Source organism: Salmo salar, chromosome 23, assembly GCF_965601325.2.
Source record: "Salmo salar chromosome 23, fSalSal1, whole genome shotgun sequence".
Classification (NCBI taxonomy): Eukaryota; Metazoa; Chordata; class Actinopteri; order Salmoniformes; family Salmonidae; genus Salmo; species Salmo salar.
The window spans coordinates 14,251,850-14,276,498 of record NC_138313.1 but is presented as its reverse complement, the minus strand read 5'-3'; the positions used below and the strand labels follow the sequence as shown (position 1 = coordinate 14,276,498).

The 24,649-nt window shown below is 44.2% G+C and overlaps 1 pseudogene; it reads left to right on the top strand.

The window, feature by feature from the left end:
* LOC106584084 (GDP-mannose 4,6 dehydratase-like) overlaps positions 1–18,199 on the top strand; it is a 186,549-nt pseudogene extending 168,350 nt beyond the window's left edge.
* The last annotated feature ends 6,450 nt before the right edge of the window (positions 18,200–24,649 follow it).

Here is a 24,649-nt window from a genome sequence, read left to right as displayed (position 1 = left end):
AAAATGGGTGTCTGATTATTTCTGGCTGGGTACTCTGCTGACATAATCTAATGTTTTGCTTTCGTTGTAAAGCCTTTTTGAAATCGGACAGTGTGGTTAGATAAAGGAGAGTCTTGTCTTTAAAATGCTGTGAAATAGTCATATGTTTGAAAAATTGAAGTTTTTGTATTTTTGAGGAATTTGTAATTCGCGCCACGCCTATCATTGGATATTGGAGCAGGTGTTCCGCTAGCGGAACGTCTAGATGTAAGAGGTTAACCTCTTATGGACAGACTTTCCGCTAGCGGAACGCCTCACCAATATCCAATGGTAGCGCCTGGCGCGAAATACAAAAAAACCTTAAAAATGCTATAGTTTCTATTTCTCAAACATATTACTATTTTACACCACTTGAAAGATAAGAATGTCCTTTATCTAACCACATTGTCCAATTTCAAAAAGGCTTTACAGCAAAAGCAAAACATTAGATTATGTCAGGAGAGTACCAAGCCAGAAATAATTACACACCCATTTTTCAAGCTAGCATATATGTCACAAAAAACAAAACCACAGCTAAATGCAGCACTAACCTTTGATGATCTTCATCAGATGACACTCCTAGGACATTATGTTATACAATACATGCATGTTTTGTTCAATCAAGTTCATATTTATATCAAAAACCAGCTTTTTACATTAGCATGTTTTGTTCAGAACTAGCATACCCACCGCAAACTTCCGGTGAATTTACTAAATTACTCACGATAAACGTTGACAAAAAACATAACAATTATTTTAAGAATTATAGATACAGAACTCCTTTATCCTGTTGGGGATCTTATCCCGGTATAGGGATTCATTGTCAAGAGACCATGGCGGGAAATTCAAAACTGCAAGAATCTAATAATTTCAATTTCTCAAACAATCAACTATTTCTCACAATTTGAAAGATAAACATCTCCTAAATCCAACCACATTGTCCGATTTCAAAGAGGCTTTACGGCGAAAGCATAAAGTTAGGTTATGTTAGGAGAGTACATTGAAAATAGCTGTGTGTAATGTTTTGTCAATTCAAAGACAGGCGTCACCAAAAGCGGATAACCAGCTAGAATTATGCACTAACCTTTGACAATCTTCCTCAGATGACACTCCTAAGACATTATGTTATACAATACATGCATTTTTTTTTCCATCAAGTTCATATTTATATCCAAAAACAGCATTTTACCGTAGCGGTGAACTTCAGATTTTTTTTTTCTCTCAAATCCGGTGAACAACTTTACAAATTACAAAATTACTATTCGATAACATTGGTAAATTATAATATTGTCATTCTAATATTCATAGTTTAACATTTCGTAAATGCTACTGCATTGCCAGATTTCAAAATAACTTTACTGGGAAATCACAATTTGCAATAAACCGGGTGCTGTGCTAAGAACAATAGGCTAGGCTATACAGGTTAGCACCATCTTGTAACCATGTAATATCAAAATTACTATTGTCAATATTCCCTTACCTTTGATTATCTTCATCCATTGGCACTTCCAGGAATCCCATGTTCACAACAAATGTGGTTTCTTTCAACAAAGTTCATAATTGATGTCCAAATAACTCCAAGTTGTTAGCGCTTCGGTAGGCTACTAAAAAGTAGCGCGGGGGGGGTGGGAAGTCACTGCGAAAAGTAAAAAAAATAATCTATTTACGTTCATTCAAACATGTCAAACGTTGTTTAGCATCAATCTTTAGAGCCATTTTTAACGTGAAACATCAGTAATGTTTCAACCCGACCTCTCCTGTGTCTTGAAAAACGTATTTGAAAAATGTATCGCATCACATGATTGCGCAGGTGCAGCAAATAATGAAGTGACGACATCCCAGGGAGGTCAACTTCTCTTCCTTGTCATCCGGTCTCTGTTCATCATAGACGCTTCAAACAACTTTATAAAGATCGTTGACATCTAGTGGAAGCCGTAGGAAGTGCGAAATGAATCCTTTCTCACTGTGGTATCTAATAACAATGACAAAAAAAAAATAGTACAGCCACAAAATTATTTTTTTTTCTCAGGCTTTTGCCTGCCATATGAGTTTTGTTATACTTACAGACACCATTCAAACAGTTTTAGAAAATTCAGAGTGTTTTCTATCCAAATCTGGTAATAATATGCATATCCTAGCTTCTGAGTTGGTGTAGGAGGCAGTTAAAAATGGGCACATATTTTTTTCAAAATTCTCAATACTGCCCCCTAGCAATCGCAGTGTCCGATTTTAAAATAGCTTTTCGGTGAAAGCACATTTTGCAAAATTCTGAGTACATAGCCCGGCCATCACGGCTAGCTATTTTGACACCCACCAAGTTTGGCACTCACCAAACTCAGATTTACTATAAGAAAAATTGGATTACCTTTGCTGTTCTTCGTCAGAATGCACTCCCAGGACTTATACTTCAACAACAAATGTTGTTTTGGTTCGAAATAATCCATAGTTATATTGAAATAGCTCCGTTTTGTTCGTGCGTTCAGGTAACTATCCGAAGGGTGACGCGCCAGCGCGTTTCGTGACAAAAAATGTCAAAATATTCCATTACCGTACTTCGAAGCATGTCAAACGCTGTTTAAAATAAATTTTTATGCGATTTTTCTCATAAAATAGCGATAATATTCCAACCGGGAGACGTTGTTTTTGTTCAAACAGTGAAAGAAAAAAATGGAGTCGTCTCGTGCACGTGCGCGCCAGTGTCATTTTCCTCAGAAGGACCACTCACAAAAACCCCTGCTGTTTTTCGCCCAGAGACTGCAGAGCTATCATTCCACTTTCTGGCGCCTTCCTAGAGGCAATGGAAGCCTTAGAAAATGTCACTTTACAGCACAGATGCTGTATTTTTGATAGAGAGGCTACAGAAGGACAAGAAATGGTCAGACTGGGCACTTCCTGTATAGAATCTTCTCAGGTTTTGGCCTGCCATATGAGTTCTGTTATACTCACAGACACCATTCAAACAGTTTTAGAAACATTAGAGTTTTTTCTATCCAAATCTACTAATTATATGCATATTATAGTTTCTAGGCAGGAGTAGTAACCAGATTAAATCGGGTATGTTTTTTATCCGGCCGTGAAAATACTGCCCCCTATCCCAAACAGGTTGTTTAAGTTAGAAAAATAGGACGATCGAGCAGCAGTGAGGGCTCTTTGATACTGCACGGTACTGTCTTTCCAAGCTAGTCAGAAGACTTCCAATTTAGTGTGGCGCCATTTCCGTTCTATTTTTCTGGAAGCTTGCTTCAGAGCTCGGGTATTTTCTGTATACCAGGGAGCAAGTTTCTTATGACAAATGTTTTTAGTTTTTAGGGGTGGAACTGCATCTAGGGTATTGCGCAAGGTTAAATTGAGTTCCTCAGTTAGGTGGTTAACTGATTTTTGTCCTCTGACGTCCTAGGGTAGGCAGAGTGAGTCTGGAAGGGCATCAAGGAGTCTTTGGGTTGTCTGAGAATTAATGTCATGACTTTTGATGCTCCTTGGTTGGGGTCTGAGCAGATTATTTGTTGCGATTGCAAACGTAATAAAATGGTGGTCCGATAATCCAGGATTATGAGGAAAAACATTAAGATCCACAACATTTATTCCATGGGACAAAACTAGGTCCAGAGTATGACTGTGGCAGTGAGTAGGTCCGGAGACATGTTGGACAAAACCCACTGAGTCGATGATGGCTCTGAAAGCCTTTTGGAGTGTCTATGTGGACTTTTCCATGTGAATATTAAATTCACCAAAAATGTGAATATTATCTGCTATGACTACAAGGTCCGATAGGAATTTAGGGAACTCAGTGAGGAACGCTGTATATGGCCCAGGAGGCCTGTAAACAGTAGCTATAAAAAGTGATTGAGTAGGCTGCATAGATTTCATGACTAGAAGCTCAAAAGATGAAAACATCAGGTTTTTTTTGTAAATTGAAATTTGCTATCGTAAATGTTAGCAACACCTCCGCCTTTGCGGGATGTGCGGGGGATATGGTCACTAGTGTAACCAGGAGGTGAGGCCTCATTTAACACAGTAAATTCATCAGGCTTAAGCCATGTTTCGGTCAGGCCAATCACATCAAGATTATGATCAGTGATTAGTTTATTCCCTATAACTGCCTTGGAAGTGAGGGATCTAACATTAAGTAGCCCTATTTTAAGATGTGAGGTATCACGATCTCTTTCCATAATGGCAGGAATGGAGGAGGTCTTTATTCTAGTGAGATTGCTAAGGCGAACACTGCCATGTTTAGTTTTGCCCAACCTAGGTCGAGACACAGACACGGTCTCAATGGGGATAGCTGAGCTAACTACACTGACTGTGCTAGTGGCAGACTCCACTAAGCTGGCAGGCTGGCTAACAGCCTGCTGCCTGGCCTGCACCCTATTTCATTGTGGAGCTAGGGGAGCTAGAGCCCTGTCTATGTTCGTAGATAAGATGAGAGCACCCCTCCAGCTAGGATGGAGTCCGTCACTCCTCAACAGGCCAGTCTTGGTCCTGTTTGTGGGTGAGTCCCAGAAAGAGGGCCAATTATCTTTTGGGAGGGGCAGAAAACAGTTTTCAACCAGCGACTGAGTTGTGAGACTCATCACTCCCCCTAACTGGGATGGGGCCAGAGACAATTACTCGATGCCGACACATCTTTCTTGCTGATTTACACGCTGAAGCTACGTTGCGCTTGGTGACCTCTGACTGTTTCATCATAACATCGTTGGTGCCGATGTGGATAACAATATCCCTATACTCTCTACACTCGTCAGTTTTAGCTTTAGCCAGCACCATCTTCAGATTAGCCTTAACGTCGGTAGCCCTGCCCCCTGGTAAACAGTGTATGATCGCTGGATGATTCATTTTAAGTCTAATACTGCGAGTAATGGAGTCGTCAATGACTCAAGTTTTCAATTTGTCAGAGCTAATGGTGGGAGGCTTCGGCATCTCAGACCCCGTAACGGGAGGAGTAGAGACCAGAGAAGGCTCAGCCTCTGACTCCGACTCGCTGCTTAATGGGGAGAACCGGTTGAAAGTTTCTGTCGGCTGAATGAGCAACACCGGTTGAGCATTCCTACAGCATTCCCCTCCAGAAGCCATGAGAAAGTTGTCCGGCTGCGGGGACCGTGCGAGGGGATTTATACTACGATCTGTACTTACTGGTGGCATAGATGCTGTTTCATCATTTCCTACACTGAAATTACCCTTGCCTAACGATTGCGTCTGAAGCTGGGCTTGCAGCACAGCTATCCTCGCCGTAAGTCGATCATTCTCCTGTATATTATGAGTACAGCGACTGCAATTAGAACGCATCATGTTAATGTTACTACTTAGCTTTGGCTGTTGGAAGTCCTGACGAACCATGTCTAGATAAAGCGTCCGGAGTGAAAAAGTTGAATGAAAAAAAAGTTGAGTGAGGGAAAAACTAAAAATATAAACGGTAATTAAAAAGTAAAAACCGTAAAGTTGTCAGGTAGCAAAGTAAGGTTAGCAACAAAACGCACAGCAGCACGTAAACAAGTCTGCAAGTTGTGACCGGAAATGATACTCTGAATCTCCCCTGCTTGCTCAGTTTGGCCGGATTGTCAGCTCTAGGAAGAGTCTTGGTGGTTCCAAACTTTTTCCATTTAAGAATGATTTTCATATAAGAACGTAACAAAATGTTGAAAAAGTCAAGGGGTCTGAATATTTTCTGAATGCATTGTACATATGAAATGGGTAAAACATTATTTAAACATTATTAAAGTGACCAGTCTTCCATGTCTATGTACATAGGGCAGTAGCCTGTAAGGTCCAGGGATGAGTAACCGGGTGGTAGCCGGCTAGTGCCAGTGACTAACTTCAGAGCAGGGTACTGGGTGAAGGCCTGCTAGTGATGGCTATTTAACAGTGATGGCCGGTCCCAGTTTTGATGCACCTGTACTGACCTTGCCTTCTGGATGATAGGAGGGTGAACAGCCCGCTGCTGGGCTGACTGTAGTCCTTGATGAACTTCTCGGCCTTCCTTTGACACCGGGTGCTGTAGTGTGCTCCTGGTGATGCTTTGGGCTGACCACACCACCCACTGGAGAGCCCTGCAGTTGCGGACGGTGCAGTTGCCTTACCAGGCGATGATGCAGCCTGACAATGGTGTATCTGTAAAAGTTTGTGAAGGTCTTAGGGGCCAAGCCAGATTTCTTCAGTCTCCTGAGGTTGACGAGGCGCTGATGCGCCTTCTTCACCACACTGTCTGTGTGGATGAACCATTTCAGATTGTCAATGATGTGTACGACGAGGAACTTGAAGCTTTTCATCTTCTTCACTGCGGCCCCGTCAATGTGGATGGAGGTGTGCTCCTTCTGCTGCCTCCTAAAGTCCATTATCAACTCCTTCATTTTGTTGATGTTGAGGGAGAGGTTGTTTTCCTGGCACCACTCCACGAGGGCCCTCACCTCCTCCCTGTAGGCTGTCATTGATGGTAGTCAGGCCTACCACTTTTGTGTTGTCTCTTCAAACTTGATGATTGAATTGGAGGCGTGCGTAACCTCACAGTCATTGGTAAACAGGGAGTACAGGAGGGGGCTGAGCACTCACCCTTGTGAGGCCCCTGTGTTGAGATCAGCGTAGTGGAGGTGTTGTTGCCTGCCTTCACTACCTGGGGGTGGCCCGTCAGGAAGTCCAGGACCCAGTTGCACAGTTGCATTCTTACATAGGTATTCCTCTTGTCCAGATGGGATAGGGGACTGTGCAATTCTATTGCGATTGCATCATCTGTGGATCTATTGGGGTGTAATGATAATTCAAGTGGGTCTAGGGTTTCAGGTAAGGTGGAGGTGACATGATCCTTTTCTAGCCTCTCAATGCACTTCATGATGACAAAAGTGAGTGCTACGAGCAGTCGTTTAGTTCAGTTACCTTGGCTTTCTTGGGTACAGGAACAATGGTGGACATATTGAAGCAAGTGGGGACAGCAGACAAGGTTAGGGAGAGATTGAATGCTCCATGTTCTGAGAACGCAGCTAGGGATGCCGTCAAGGCATAGGGTAGTTCTGTGTGACTGGGACCAGTGGACTCAGTCGGCTGTGGTTGACAAGTGGTTGACAAAGTCGTCCGCAGAGGGAGGAGATAAGGGGAAGAGGTGGAGGATTAAGAAGGGAGGTGGATTAAGAAGGGAGGAGAGGTAGAAAAGTGTTTCCTAGAGTTAGAGGCAGAAGCTTTACATTTTGAGTGATAGAAAGTGGCTTTAGCAGCGGATACAGAGGAAGAGAGAGGAGGGAGTGAAAGAATGATACAGTTAGTCCTCCAGAAGTTAGTTTTCCTTTTCGCTCAGCAGCCTGCAGCCCTTTTCTGTAACACACACACTCTCAGTTATTGGAAGAACAGAGGAATTACACACGGACATACTCGGAGATGCCCAACTCTGATTGGTTAACCAGTCTGTCAATCATACACAGATCTTCTCTGATTGGCTGGTCTCTAGTGTGGTAGTCTGGGAAGGCCAATAAGGATCATGGGGTGAGGTCAGGGGTCAGGCTCATGGGAGCCATCAGCCCAGGAGCCAGGTAACCCCTAATGGGCCCCAGACAATGACCCTTCCAAACCCCAGGGGAATTATGGGTAATGAACATTCCATCATCACCACTGAGTAGGGGCAATGTTAACACTACCTTCCACCTCCCTACACACACCTGGGCAAAAAGGGTCCATATCAGGGGTTAGCTTTACGTGCCACGTTTTTGATATTATACAGAATTTAGACAATTTCTAGTGTATATTTTGAGTTTTGTGGATTTGCAACATATCCTGACACATTCTGAATCAAGATATGTCTTTTAGACATAATACATTTGAGATTACTCCGAATATCACACATTGACATTTCCTGTGTCCGGATCTGGGCTCATCCAATATCCTGAGATATGTGGCATCCTATTATCTCTCTTCATGTTGACAAATACTGACTGTATACATCTCATATCTGTGTTTTCTTAGACCTTACGAACACCCAGTGAAGTAGTGACGCGTGACATACGCCTAGTTTCCTGAAACGAGTCACATGTGGATGAATATTACATATGTAAGGATATCTATTGAAATTATGATAAAAAAAAAGAAAGATCCATAAATGATCAGGAAATGACTACAGATATAATATATTTCTGAAAGTACGTGGATTTGTTTATGCCTAAGTATAAAGGCTTAGAAATGTCAGCATGTTGACGCATACCCTTTCCGGTGTTAAAATATTCTACAAATGTGTAAGCGTCTGCACACGCATCAGGGGCGTGTCTTGGAGGGATCTCACCCCAGGTATCTCCATGGACTCATACAGTAGCAGGGAGATGTCTGAGGTCCAGATTGGATGCATGCAGAAACTGTTCCATTACAGAGAGTATCCTAGCTCCATGTATGAAATTAAGGACATCTGTATCTGGAGCATGTCTAAAATGATAAATAGATAAAGATATCCCCTGATATTGACCCTTTTCTTCCAGTAGCACATGCATACACACACACACACACACACACACACACACACACACACACACACACACACACACACACACACACACACACACACACACACACACACACACACACACACACACACACACACACACACACTTTTTGAAGTGTCAAATTTTTTCAACATTCAAAATCCTATTTTCCCTAACTCCTAACCCTAACCTAACACTAAACCTAAACCTAACCCTAACAGCAAAACCCTAAACCTAACCCTTAAGCTTAACATAGCGTTTGAACAAATTCAAGACCTGAAAAAAGTTTTTCAAAAAGTTTTTGTTTTCCTACCTTTTCAGGACATCAACGCGTAATGTTAGGGCATTGGGTTCCTGATAATGTGGGAAAACAAGTGCACACACACACACACACACACACACACACACACACACACACACACACACACACACACACACACACACACACACACACACACACACACACACACACACACACACACATTTCACTCAGGCTTCTATGACACACCCAAAGAGAGAAAGAAAGAGAGCTAGAGAGTCAGAGGAAGAGAATACTTCTGGTAAACAGCAATGGTTTATTGTGACTGAGCATCTAATAAGAGACAGAGGTGGTCTACTCTCCAGGTATGTGTGTGTGTGTGTGTGTATGCTATCTCATTCTGTGAGTGATTTATACAGGGTGTGAATATGAGAGCAGAGGGAGAAGAGATCAAATGTGTGGAGCGAGACGGCCAACTGCTGCTGTGTCCAACTGCACCACATTAAACGTGCTGATGGGCTTATTACACACACACACACACACACACACACACACACACACACACACACACACACACACACACACACACACACACACACACTTTCACTCTCTCTCTCTCTCTCTCTCTCTCTCTCTCCCTCTGTCTCTCTCTCTCTCTCTCTCTCTCTCTCACACACACACATACTCACTCCTCCAATTATAGCCCAGTGTGTTGATGTGCTTTTTAGAGAGCTATGATGAGAGGAGAAACAGAGAGAAGCACTGAGAGTTAATGTCACTTTAGTAGGAATCACACACACACACACACACACACACACACACACACACACACACACACACACACACACACACACACACACACACACACACACACACACACACACACTAACTAGAGGTCTTCACAGGTCCAAAAAGTGGGACCCGAGCCGATACGAATAATTTAGTTTTTTTTTAAATATGGAGACCCATTCCGAACAGACTCGACGACAACTAAACCCGTTCCGTATAGACCTGATCGGATCCAGACCTGATCTGAGTGAGGGTAGCGGCAGAAATGTCCTTTTTTAAGTTACTTTATTAACCAGAGCTGATAAAGCGCGAGAAGAGCGAGAGAGGTACCGCTCTAGCAGGCACGGGAGGGGTTGTACTGTGAGCGAGTGACAAGGGGAGCAGGACAGTGGTTTGGGTGGTGTGGTCCCCCCCGACTTGCGCTATAATGGACCAATAGCTGCCATAGCGATGATACTTATCATCAAATATGATGACGTAGTACCTGCCTTCACTGCATCAATCCAGGAGTAGCTTATTAATCAAATCAAATCAAATGTATTTTTATATAGCCCTTCGTACATCAGCTGATATCTCAAAGTGCTGTACAGAAACCCAGCCTAAAACCCCAAACAGCAAGCAAAGCATGTGAAAGAAGCACGGTGGCTAGGAAAAACTCCCTAGGAAAAACTCCCTAGAAAGGCCAAAAACCTAGGAAGAAACCTAGAGAGGAACCAGGCTATGAGGGGTGGCCAGTCCTCTTCTGGCTGTGCAGGGTGGATATTATAACAGAACATGGTCAAGATGTTAAAATGTTAAAATGTTCATAAATGACCAGCATGGTCAAATAATAATAATTATAGTAGTTGTCGAGGGTGCAACAAGCACGTCCGGTGAACAGGTCAGGGTTCCATAGCCGCAGGCAGAACAGTTGAAACTGGAGCAGCAGCAGGCCAGGTGGACTGGGGACAGCAAGGAGTCATCATGCCAGGTAGTCCTGAGGCATGGTCCTAGGGCTCAGGTCCTCCGAGAGAAAGACAGAAAGAGAGAATTAGAGAGAGCATATTTAAATTCACACAGGACACCGGATAAGACAAGAGAAATACTCCAGATGTAACAGACTGACCCTAGCCCCCCGACACATAAACTACTGCAGCATAAATACTGGAGGCTGAGACAGGAGGGATCAGAAGACACTGTGGCCCCGTCCGATGATACCCCCGGACAGGGCCAAACAGGCAGGATATAACCCCACCCACTTTACCAAAGCACAGCCCCACACCACTAGAGGGATGTCTCCAACCACCAACTTACTGTCCTAAGACAAGGCCGAGTATAGCCCACAACGATCTCCGCCATGGCACAACCCAAGGGGGGGCGCCAACCCAGACAGGAAGACCACGTCAGTGACTCAACCCACTCAAGTGACGCACCCCTCCCATGGACGGCATGGAAGAACACCAGTAAGCCAGTGACTCAGCCCCTGTAAAAGGGTTAGAGGCAGAGAATCCCAGTGGAAAGAGGGGAACCGGCAAGGCAGAGACAGCAAGGGCGGTTCGTTGCTCCAGCCTTTCCGTTCACCTTCACACTCCTGGGTCAGACTATACTTAATCATAGGACCTACTGAAGAGATAAGTCTTCAGTAAAGACTTAAAGGTTGAGACTGAGTCTGCGTCTCTCACATTGGTAGGCAGACCATTCCATAAAAATGGAGCTCTATAGGAGAAAGCCCTACCTCCAGCCGTTTGCTTAGAAATTCTAGGGACAATTAGGAGGCCTGCGTCTTGTGACCGTATCGTACGTGTAGGTATGTACGGCAGGACCAAATCGGAAAGATAGGTAGGAGCAAGCCCATGTAATGCTTTGTAGGTTAGCAGTAAAACCTTGAAATCAGCCCTTGCCTTAACAGGAAGCCAGTGTAGGGAGGCTAGCACTGGAGTAATATGATCAAATTTTTGGGTTCTAGTCAGGATTCTAGCAGCCGTATTTAGCACTAACTTAAGTTTATTTAGTGCTTTATCCGGGTAGCCGGAAAGTAGAGCATTGCAGTAGTCCAGCCTAGAAGTAACAAAAGCATGGATTAATTTTTCTGCGTAATTTTTGGACAGAAAACTTCTGATTTTTGCAATGTTACGTAGATGGAAAAAAGCTGTCCTTGAAACAGTCTTGATATGTTCTTCAAAAGAGAGATCAGGGTCCAGAGTAACGCCGAGGTCTTTCACAGTTTTATTTGAGACGACTGTACAACCATCCAGATTAATTGTCAGATTCAACAGAAGATCTCTTTGTTTCTTGGGACCTAGAACAAGCATCTCTGTTTTGTCCGAGTTTAAAAGTAGAAAGTTTGCAGCCATCCACTTCTTTATGTCTGAAACACAGGCTTCTAGCGAGGGCAATTTTGGGGCTTCACCATGTTTCATTGAAATGTACAGCTGTGTGTCGTCCGCATAGCAGTGAAATTTAACATTATGTTTTCGAATGACATTCCCAAGAGGTAAAATATATAGTGAAAACAATAGTGGTCCTAAAACGGAACCTTGAGGAACACCGAAATTTACAATTGATTTGTCAGAGGACAAACCATTCACAGAGACAAACTGATATCTTTCCGACAGATAAGATCTAAACCAGGCCAGAACTTGTCCATGTAGACCAATTTGGGTTTCCAATCTCTCCAAAAGAATGTGGTGATCGATGGTATCAAAAGCGGCACTAAGATCTAGGAGCACGAGGACAGATGCAGAGCCTCGGTCTGACGTCATTAAAAGGTCATTTACCACCTTCACAAGTGCAGTCTCAGTGCGATGATGGGGTCTAAAACCAGACTGAAGCATTTCGTATACATTGTTTGTCTTCAGGAAGGCAGTGAGTTGCTGTGCAACAGCTTTTTCTACAGTTTTTGAGAGGAATGGAAGATTCGATATAGGCTGATAGTTTTTTATAATTTCTGGATCAAGATTCGGCTTTTTCAAGAGAGGCTTTATTACTGCCACTTTTAGTGAGCTTGGTACACATCCGGTGGATAGAGAGCCGTTTATTATGTTCAACATAGGAGGGCGAAGCACAGGAAGCAGCTCTTTCAGTAGTTTAGTTGGAATAGGGTCCAGTATGCAGCTTGAGGGTTTGGAGGCCATGATTATTTTCATCATTGTGTCAAGAGATATAGTACTAAAACACTTTAGTATCTCCCTTGATCCTAGGTCCTGGCAGAGTTGTGTAGACTCAGGACAATGGAGCTTTGGAGGAATACCCAGATTTAAAGAGGAGTCTGTAATTTGCTTTCTAATGATCATGATCTTTTCCTCAAAGAAGTTCATAAATTTATTACTGCTGAAGTGAAAGCCATCCTCCATTTGCGAAGGCTGCTTTTTAGTTAGCTTTGCGACAGTATCAAAAAGAAAATTCGGATTGTTCTTATTTTCCTCAATTAAGTTGGAAAAATAGGATGATCGAGCAGCAGTGAGGGCTCTTCGATACTGCACGGTACTGTCTTTCCAAGCAAGTCGGAAGACTTCCAGTTTGGTGTGGCGCCATTTCCGTTCCAATTTTCTGGAAGCTTGCTTCAGAGCTCGTGTATTTTCTGTATACCAGGGAGCTAGTTTCTTATGACAGATGTTTTTAGTTTTTAGGGGTGCAACTGCATCTAGGGTATTGCGCAAGATTAAATTGAGTTCCTCGGTTAGGTGGTTAACTGATTTTTGTCCTCTGACGTCCTTGGGTAGGCAGAGGCAGTCTGGAAAGGCATCAAGGAATCTTTGGGTTGTCCGAGAATTTATAGCACGACTTTTAATGCTCCTTGGTTGGGGTCTGAGCAGATTATTTGTTGCAATTGCAAACGTAATAAAATGGTGGTCCGATAGTCCAGGATTATGAGGAAAAACATTAAGATCCACAACATTTATTCCATGGGACAAAACTAGGTCCAGAGTATGACTGTGGCAGTGAGTAGGTCCAGAGACATGTTGGACAAAACCCACTGAGTCGATGATGGCTCCGAAAGCCTTTTGGAGTGGGTCTGTGGACTTTTCCATGTGAATGTTAAAGTCACCAAAAATTTGAATATTATCTGCTATGACTACAAGATCCGATAGGAATTCAGGGAACTCAGTGAGGAACACTGCATATGGCCCAGGAGGCCTGTAAACAGTAGCTATAAAAAGTGAGTGAGTAGGCTGCATAGATTTCATGACTAGAAGCTCAAAAGACGAAAACGTCATTGTTTTTTTTTTTGTAAATTGAAATTTGCTATCGTAAATGTTAGCAACACCTCCGCCTTTGCCGGATGCACGGGGGGTATGGTCACTAGTGTAACCAGGGGGTGAGGCCTCATTTAACACAGTAAATTCATCAGGCTTAAGCCATGTTTCAGTCAGGCCAATCACATCAAGATTATTATCAGTGATTAGTTCATTGACTATAACTGCCTTGGAAGTGAGGGATCTAACATTAAGTAACCCAATTTTGAGATGTCAGGTATCACAATCTCTTTCAATAATGGCAGGAATGGAGGAGGTCTTTATACTAGTGAGATTGCTAAAGCGAACACCGCCATTTTTAATTTTGCCCAACCTAGATCGAGGCACAGACACGGTCTCAATGGGGATAGCTGAGCTAACTACACTGACTGTGCTAGTGGCAGACTCCACTAAGCTGGCAGGCTGGCTAACAGCCTGCTGCCTGGCCTGCACCCTATTTCATTGTGGATAAGATGAGAGCACCCCTCCAGCTAGGATGGAGTCTGTCACTCCTCAACAGGCCAGGCTTGGTCCTGTTTGTGGGTGAGTCCCAGAAAGAGGGCCAATTATCTACAAATTCTATCTTTTGGGAGGGGCAGAAAACAGTTTTCAACCAGCGATTGAGTTGTGAGACTCTGCTGTAGAGCTCGTCACTCCCCCTAACTGGGAGGGGGCCAGAGACAATTAATCGATGCCGACACATCTTTCTAGCTGATTTACACGCTGAAGCTATGTTGCGCTTGGTGACCTCTGACTGTTTCATCCTAACATCGTTGGTGCCGACGTGGATAACAATATCTCTATACTCTCTACACTCGCCAGTTTTAGCTTTAGCCAGCACCGTCTTTAGATTAGCCTTAACGTCGGTAGCCCTGCCCCCTGGTAAACAGTGTATGATCGCTGGATGATTAGTTTTAAGTCTAATACTGCGGGTAATGGAGTCGCCAATGACTAGGGTTTTCAATTTGTCAGAGCTAATGGTGGGAGCCGTCGGCGTCTCAGACCCCACAACGGGAGGAGTAGAGACCAGAGAAGTCTCGGCCTCCGACTCCGACTCGCTTAATGGGGAGAACCGGTTGAAAGTTTCTGTCGGCTGAATAAGCGACACCGGTTGAGCATTCCTACAACGTTTCCCTCCAGAAGCCATGAGAAAGATGTCCGGCTGCGGGGACCGTGCGAGGGGGTTTATACTAACGTTACTATCTGTACTTACTGGTGGCACAGACGCTGTTTCATCCTTTCCTACACTGAAATTACCCTTGCCTAACGATCGCGTCTGAAGCTGGGCTTGCAGCACAGCTATCCTTGCCGTAAGGCGATCGTTCTCCTGTATATTATAAGTACAACGACTGCAATTAGAAGGCATCATGTTAATGTTACTTAGCTTTGGCTGTTTGAAGTCCTGACGAACCATGTCCAGATAAAACCTCCGGGGTGAAAAAGTTGAATGAAATAAGTTGAGTGAGGGAAAAAGTAAAAATATACGGTAATGAAAAAGTAAAAAACCGTCAGGTAGCAAAGTAAGATCGGCAACAAAACGCACAGCAGCGTAAACAAGTCTGCAAGTTGTGACCGGAAACAGGAAACAGGAAACTTATTAAGCTAGATAACATTAGCTAGCTAGGCTAATTAAGACTGCAGTGCATGTACTTTCTCATCCTACAGTTACAAATAACAACAACTCCATTCAGAATATTAAGTAGCAGCCGACATGTTCGCTCTATCCATCTCCTTTAACTTTTAATTCGGTACTTTTAATTCCATCCTCCGTTGATTAGATAACTCCTAACTTTTCCACACACGGAGGCTCTATAATTGTAGCCTATTGCCGCTTTTATCACTTATGATTGGCCAACAACAAGTTACACGTGCCAGGCTCCACTCTCGTGAAAAGCAAGAGCAGTAGCATCAATTATCAAATGTATCTCTCCCTCTCGACTGCAGCTTTCACATTTGGATCTATACGGGCCCTTCTGGATAAATCAGTTAAAATTACACATACCCGAGACCCGTGAGAATCATGTCAGATCCGACCCAAACCCGTGACATTTAGAATTCTGGATCCGGACCCACTTGGGTACTGGATCGGGTCTCGGGGATTCGGGTACAAGTGGATCTGTGAAGACCTCTGACACACACACATACACTCACACACAAACACGCACACATAGTCTCGCATCTGGAATTCAGCTCTAAGCATCAGGAATTAAAGGAATCTTGCTGCTCTTAAGGAGGTGTGGGTGTGGGTGTGTATGTGTGTGGGTTATGCATGCATTGCGTGTGTGTACGTGTGTGTTCCTCCCTGGTGAGGTGGTGTAATCAGAGACGAGGTGTTAGGGGTAAACTTTTCTGACCTTTTGGCTCACGTTCACCATAAATATTATGGAATTATCTGTAGACACTCTCCTCTCTCTGACTGCATCCCAGATGGCACCCTATTCCTTTTATAGAGCATTACTTTTGACAAGGGCCCATAAGGCTTTGGTCAAAAGAAGTGCACTATATGGGGAATAGAGTGCCATTTGTGACATGCACTCTGGCTTTTTAATATAGTGCATCTCAGACCCAGGATGATCAGCTTTCACTGCTTTCAAGGGGATATAGGCTAATAATCGTGCTATTCTCTGCTCTGTATGGGCCAGGCTTGGAATATAGAGTTTGAACACTAAAACAAGTCAAGATTAGTGATGGTTGATTTTGCAGTTTTTGTCACTGTAGAGCAACATAATCTCAGAAAGTAGGTCTCTCTATTCTGTGCATTTGAAAGTGAACACGATATGGATGTGTGTGTTTGTGACAATAAGAAAAAAAACACTATTCAGGCATGTGCATGTGTTTATGAAAAGTGAGAACACTGTGAATTTGTGTGCGTTTGAAAGATAAAATACTATGACAGTGTGTGTGCCAGCATAAAAAGCCTCTGGGAGCTCTCTCTCCTCCTTTCCCACGGTACGTGTCCCATGAGCCTTTGCGGTGACGTCAGGACAGTGGTTTGGGTGGTGTGGTCCCCCCCTTCTGAGGTCACAGGTTCACTTCCTGTCTGTCAGGAACAGGAACATGTTGGTTCTACTCCAATCTGTGTGACCAATGAAGTGACTGTCTGTCTGTGTCTATCAGTGTTTTAACCCCCCCCCTCGGGGCTGATGCTTCAGGAGGAAGAGCCAGAGGACTTGGCTGGCCATAGCGACAGGGAACGTCCATAGTGTCAGGGAGTTAGTGGAGAAGTCCAATGGGCAAAACCATTGTGCAAGTATACACACACATGCATGCACGCAGACACGCACATGCAAGCACAAACAGAAAAACACACACGACACATACCCGCATCTGTGAGTCAGAGAAGTACCCAGTCAGATGTACACACCTGTGAATGTTCACATCATGTTGTGGTAGAGGCAGATCAGTCAGACAGAGAGGTGTGTGACATGTTTTGTCTGCTACAGACCTTACAGCAACAAACGACCCACCGGAAGGGAAGAGGGAGCGATAAAAAGAGATAGAGGGGAAAAAAGAGGTGGACACCAGGACAGATGTAGTTTATGGGAGTTGCCCTTGTCACTCAACTAACTGATAACATCTCTCTCTCTCTCTCTCTCTCCCTATATGTCTGTCAATTCAATTCAACGGGCTGTATTGGAATGGGAAACTTATGTTTAATAAACAAAAGTGAAATAAGCAATCAGAAAAGAACAGTAAACATTACACTCACATACATTTCAAATGTTATATTATGGAAATGTACAGTAAGAATGTGCAGATAGCTGAAGTACTACAGGGAAAATAAATAAATATGGGTTGTATTTACAATGTTGCTTGTGCTTTACTGGTTGCCCTTTTCTTGTGGCAACAGGTCACAAATATGTCTCTCTTTCTTTCTCTCCATTCCTCCCACCATATCTGTCTCTCTCTCTCTCTCTCTCTCTCTCTCTTTCTCTCTCTCTCTCTCTCTCTCTCCAGGTGGGAGGGGAAGGATGAGAACGAGGTTGGTCGTTGCCAGTCAACAGGGGTGGTGCACATTCATATATTTTTATGTACATATTGTTATTCATTCCTTTACACTTGTGTGTATAAAGTAGTTGTTGTGAAATTGTTAGGTTAGATGACTTGTTAGATATTACAGCACGGTCGGAACTAGAAGCACAGCATTTCGCTACACTCGCATTAACATCTGCTAACCATGTGAATGTGACAAATAAGATTTGATTTGATTTGAATGTGGAGCCCAAGTACTACCGTCCTACTGAAGTGGTGAGTCAACTGTGTGTGTGTGTGTGTGTGTGTGTGTGTGTGTGTGTGTGTGTGTGTGTGTGTGTGTGTGTGTGTGTGTGTGTGTGTGTGTGTGTGTGTGTGTGTGTGTGTGTGTGCGCGCGTGTGCGTGTGCGTGTGCGCGTTTTTGATGTTGGGGAAGTCTGAAATGCTGTTGACCTAACCTGGCTGTCGATCATAACACACTTTATGCCCCACAGTGACACATGAACTTGGAGATATGTCAGCCGCACTGTGATGCATCAACATAGACACTGGCGCTGTCAGACTCACAAACGCACACACACACACACCTGTCTCTCTGTATTGTGCACGTAAGGTTGCCCACACATACACTCTTGGGTTGCTGACAAAGCTGTGGGCAGATGCACACTATCACAAACAAATTGAAGAGTGATAAGATACAGACAAATACCTGAGAATCTCCTCACCTGAGAAACTGTGCCTTTTTCTTTCCACTTATCAGAGATTAGTCTAATCAGATTTCTCATGAACAGAAACATCCAACATAAATAAACAATGCACGCCACTTAAAAACCATCTCCCTGACAACCATTAATATCAAACCTTAACCATTACACGAGTTGAGTACGAAAATAAACCCCAGGTGAACGCCTACACAATGTACTCTACACTAACGAGTGGTTGTCTGAGTTCAACCTTAAAGGGGTACTTTGGGATTTTCGCAATGAGGCCCTTTATCTATCTCCCTAGAGTCAGATGATCTCGTGGATACCTTTTCTTTTTGTCTCTGTGTCCAGTATGAAGGAAGTTAGAGGTAGTTTTGTGAGCCAATGCTTACTAGTGTTAGGGCAATGACTGGAAGTCTATGGGTATTTACTAGCATGCTAGCAGGTACCTATAGACTTCCAGTCATTGCGCCAACGCTAGTTAGCATTTGCGCTAGCGCTAGTTAGCAACTTCCTTCAAACTGCGAGTAGAGACATAAAAATCGTATCCACGAGTTCATCTGACTCTGGAGAAGTAGATAAAGGACCTCGATGCCAAAATCCAGAAGTATCCCTTTAACCAACCCCTGGGACTAGCTGGGACTTGTACTGCAACTACCACAGCCCAGAGAAAACAATAGCTCTATCACCTGAATGAGGCTACAGTTTATGGTTTAGGCAGTTCGACTGAGCCTCAACAAGACCTGTACACCACAGCCAAACAAAAAAACGAAGACACTCTCCTGTTCCACACAGTGACTTATAACCTCGACAAAACCACACCACTTTCCGGTTTTACATTGCTCTATCAGCACATATCAAGGGCTACAGTACACTCCCCTACTAACCACAGTTACCACACCATCTTCAATTTCACACAAATCCGTCAATGAGTGAAAATCAATGCCCAAGCTAGTACCTATTCTGCCAAAAAAACTGATTCTGACTAAGCTCCACCCCCCCCCCACCCCTCCCCACGCACACACCACCTCTTAAACACAGCACACCTGCACAAGTTATCCCTCTCTTCCCCCCCCCCACCCCCCACCCCCACCCTCACCCCCTCTCCTATCCACAACAAATCTGCATGTATCAGTCACCCTCGATAACACTCACCAGACCAGACCGGAGCACACCTGCACAAGCCCTCTGCCCTCCCCCCAGCCTGCTCCCTCCCTTTGTGCGTGCTCCCCCCTATCACTCTCAGCCCAGTCTGTCCTCCCACCTCTCCTTCCCTCCCTCCCATCTCCCGAGGGGCTATAGGGAGATAAATGAGCTCATGTCAGACACACACACACTGACAGGGCTAATGACGAATTACACACACATTAGCACACAGCCTGGGGACATACACTCACATACAGTACATGCATTACAGACATACAGACAGTAGATAAGTTACACATAAATTAGCTGTGCTAGTGACTTTGCTATTATGCAAAGAACCATCCTATATATGAAGGTATTCATCTAAAGAGACACTTTTTCAATAATACTCTTGTTCGACTGATTAATTGTATCCTGGCTTTTGAAACATGCTCACACACGCACAGAGATCCAGACAATAACAGGTACTTCCAGTTGAGCAGGGGAACAATGCTAAGCCGTAGGAGCAGTGACACACATACTTCCTGTCTTAGGGGTCAGGGATCAGAGGTTAAATGCTCCTCATTCTCTCTTCTTTCTTTAAAAAGGAACTCTCATATCCTGCCTGTCTTCACCTGGAGTGACTCAGTGGAGAGAGAGAGAGAGAGAGAGAGAGAGAGAGAGAGAGAGAGATAGACTCTTTCTCCTCACCCCCAGTGATCCTGTGTCCAAATACTTTCTCTACCCAGTTCAACCAGTCTGTTTTACAACCATGCATGTATATCTGACAAAACGTCCTGCTCCTATTTATATCTCGAGTCTATAAGAGGGAGGACAGTGGTTCTCTCAGGTTTCTACTTTCTCTCCCCAGCCTATAAGACAGATTGCCCCATCCTCAGGTGTGTGTGGAGGTCCATCCCATCCATCAGTCTGCAGAGATTCCTCTATAATCCTGCAGCATCACTCAGCTGGGTCTTAGTCCTAAACCTCTAGGGCCATCTCACAGATCAGAGGGTCCTGGAGTTAAAACACTACCCTAATCCTGTCCCAAACACCCTTGGATAACCCTACACCCCATCAGGGGAAGCCCCGGTCCCCCTGGACTTTACCCCTGTGTCAGATTGCTGACAGAGGGACCCCCCCCCCCCCCCCCCCCCAAACCTTACTCTGTTCTTAAACAATACACCTCGCACCTGGAAACAGAGATTATCCACTACTTTGATACATGTTACTCTGTCTCTTTCTGTCTCTGCCTCCCTCCCTCCCTCAACACAGTTAATGTGACAGACTCTGAGACGGCTCTTCACTCAACACAGAAAGACCTGCAGCAAACTGACCAATTAAAGTGAGAGCAAATCTAACTCACAGTATACGCTCATACACCTAAACCATACAGTGTCGCATGCCTAAGTTTGAGTTCTCTTTCAGCACCTATTGATGGGATATACATTGAAAAGCAGCACAACGACAGAGAGGGAGAGCTGGACCTACAGATGTCTACTGGCCGTGTTATGACTGATAACTGTATGGTCTCACACACAATCACCGGTAATCAGATAGATAGAAAGAAAACGCTGATATTACATGTAAATCAGAGTACTTTTAACGTCAGGTAATAGGTGTTAGAAGAATGACAACCTAAGTTGACAAGGTAATGTATTAAAGGGAATCAGACTATGAGCACGATAAACAACAGCCCATACTGTTCTCTCTCCCTGCATGTCTCTGTCTGTAACACTTTCAAATAAGCTTTATAAGCACGAAAAGTCCCAGTAGTTCCCAAGTGAATGAGCTCCTGAGCCACATTGGCGGACAAACTGTGTCTCCTCAATTTGTCTTCAAGTTGAAGATCATGGTGATCAACCAGTTGGTGGTCATTTGAATCACAAAAGACCCCTAGAAGGAGTGAAACAAACTCACACACCCCATCAGACAGCTGACAGCACAGCTGTACTGTTCGTTGTAAACGGAGGTGTCTTAGCCATTTGCCTCCTCTTAAGAACAATGCTAAAGTGAGACAGGCCAGGTTAGGTCATCAGCATTTCACGCTTCCCCAACATCAAAAACACATGCACGCACACACACACGCGCGCACACACACACACACACACACACACACACACACACACACACACACACACACACACACACACACACACCTCGCACTCGCACGCACACAAACACACTTTATTTATGTTGGATGTTATTGTTCATGATAAATCTGATTAGACTAATCTCTGATAAGTGGAAAGAAAAAGGCACAGATTCTCAGGTATTTGTCTGTATCTTTTCACTCTTCAGTTTGCTTGTGATAGTGTGCATCTGCCCACAGCTTTGTCAGCAACCCAAGAGTGTGTGTGCTCCCTCTCCGGCCTCTAGATCACCAGGCTGCTCGTTATGGCGCACATCTGTCACCATCATTACGCGCACCTGCGCGTCATCAGACTCACCTGGACTCCATCACTTCCCTGATTACCTTCCTATATAAGTCACTCCCTTTGGATCCTTCCCCAGGCGTTATTGTTTCTGTTTCATGTCTGTGTGCTGTTAGTGTTTCCTGTTTTGTATTACGTTCCGTTTATTTTATTAAAACACTCGCTCCCTGAACTTGCTTCCCGACTTTCAGCGCACATCGTTACAGAATTACGCCTCACCTAACGGAAACATCAGGGAGCGTTTTTATTCTTTTTTTTTTATTCGGTGGGAATGATGTCGGGTCCGGGAGCCGCTACAGGCTTCCCTGCCTCAGCCGGCTCGTCGGGCTTTCATGCCTTCACCGGCTCGCCAGGCTCCCCTGCTTCCACCGGTTTGTCAGTCTCTCATGCCTCAGCCAGATCGCCATACTTCCCTGCCTCAGCCGGTCTGTCAGGTTCCCGCGCATCAGCAGTGGTGACCGGTTTGCTCCTGATCCCCGGGATTACCTTCCCTATATATGTCACTCCCTTCGGTTCCTTCCCCCAGGCGTCATTGTTTCTGTTTCAGTTTCATGTCTGTGTGCTGTTAGTGTTTCTTGTTTTGTATTATGTTCCGTTTTATTTTATTAAAACACTCACTCCCTGAACGTTACAGTGTGGGTAACCTTACGTGCACAATACAGAGAGAGAGAGGTGTGCGTTTGTGAGTCTGACAGCGCCAGTGTCTATGTTGACGCATCACAGTGCGGCTGACATATCTCCAAGTTCACGTGTCACTGTGGGGCAAAAATTGTGTTGTGATTGACAGCTCCTCTCTGTGGTTTGTCTCAGTGCCCTCAGGCAGAGAGGTGAGGAGGAGGGGTGGGCTCAGTGATACATTGAAATTCGTCCCTTCCCTCTGTGTATTTTTCTTCATCTAATTTGTCTTCTATACCTGTAGGTCTTTCTCTCTGTGTGTCTTTTTATTTCTCCCCCTCTTTCTATTAGCTATTTTTATCGCTATCTGATTATTTCTCACTTCTCCTCCATTCCGTATCTTTTTGTCTCTGTCTCATTTTTTTTACCTCCACTTCTGTCTGTCTTGCTCGCCCCTCTCTGCTGGTGTCTCTATGTCTGTCGGAGTGATATGCTGCAACAGTCAGGTAGACAGGGAGACTGTGGTTAGTTGAGCATGGAGGAATTCCCTTCCAGGCTGGATTATATTTGTGGTTGAGTTGCATAGAAGCAACCCTCCTCAACCTCCCTACACACCTACCAACGGGTGAAGGTGAGGTTGGTAGTAAACATGTGAGGTACAACAGGTGAAGCCCTTATACCTTCTATTCAGCCCCTTGTTCAGCCTCTTTATAAGGCCGTGTGTGTGTGTGTGTGTGTGAGTGTGTGAGTGTGTGAGTGAGAGAGGCAGGCACAGAGAGTGAGAGTGAGAGTGAGAGAGAGAGAGAGAGAGGCAGGCACAGAGTGTGAGAAAGAGAGAGAGAGAGAGGCAGGCACAGAGAGTGTGAGAGAGACAGAGGCAGGCACAGAGAGTGTGAGAAAGAGAGAGGCAGGCACAGAGAGAGAGGAAGAGAGAGAAAATAAGAAAAAGACACAGTAACATACAGTATAATTAGTGTTTAATTGTGGATGACATTCTTTCATGGAAACATAATTAGTCTCTATTTCTCATGCCCTTTCAAAAGGAGGGGTTTGACGCCGGCCACAAAAGCTAAAGTGATTAACAGCATATCTATCTATATCTGTGTCTAAGAGCATCACCTTTTGTGTCACTGGATTTGATCAACGACACAGTGACTGGTGAGATGATAAAAGTGCAGTTCCCCCAACCCTGCCTGTCCATGTTAGAACCTCACAATCCATACACATATTCACATCCACACTAAAGACACACCTCTTCACGCAGGCTTACCCAGATTATCTGTTCTTAGCTTATCCTCTGTCTAGTTCACTTCCTTGGCTAGTCTGTCATCATGTTTAGTGGTTGTATTGCTTTTTATCCTGCTGATTTTCTTCTGCATGTAAAGTGACTTTGGGTGTTGTGAAAAGCACGTACATGAAAATGGATTATTATAATATTAAACAATATCAAATAGCAAGAAGAGTTCCAAGTTCTAGGAAGAAGCCAGAAGTGTATTCCTCAGATTGTTGGGGGTTGAAACCTGTTTTGTGATTTCACTGATCTGATGCCGTCCTCGGGGTTAACACAGATACAAACAGGAGGTTATTCTTCTCTGTTGTCATTTGATTGATAGGTCTGAATTGGGCCCACAGCAGAGCCAGATACTAACGTTTTCCCACCATGAGTAATATGGAAGGGAAAGTTACAGTTCATCCAAGTCACGTACACACATTCCCTCCAACACAACACACCCACACATTATAGGACACACAGCCACTTCACTAGGTAGTCTTTGGCTTAGGTGAATATCAGGTCATTTCTAAGGTAGCTTGAAAACCAGTGCCATTGACCTCCCTATGTGTATACTTAATGCAAGACTTAGAATAATTAGAATCATTCTACAGAAATAATGAACCAACCTATTTGAAAGAGGTCACCACAGTGCAGTGACCAATTAGTAACACAAAAGTTTATTATAAACTGGGTGGTTCGAACCCTGAATGCTGATTGGCTGACAGCCGTGGTATATTAGACCGTATACCGCTGGTATGCCAAAACATGTATGTTTACCACTCTAATTAGGTTGGTAAC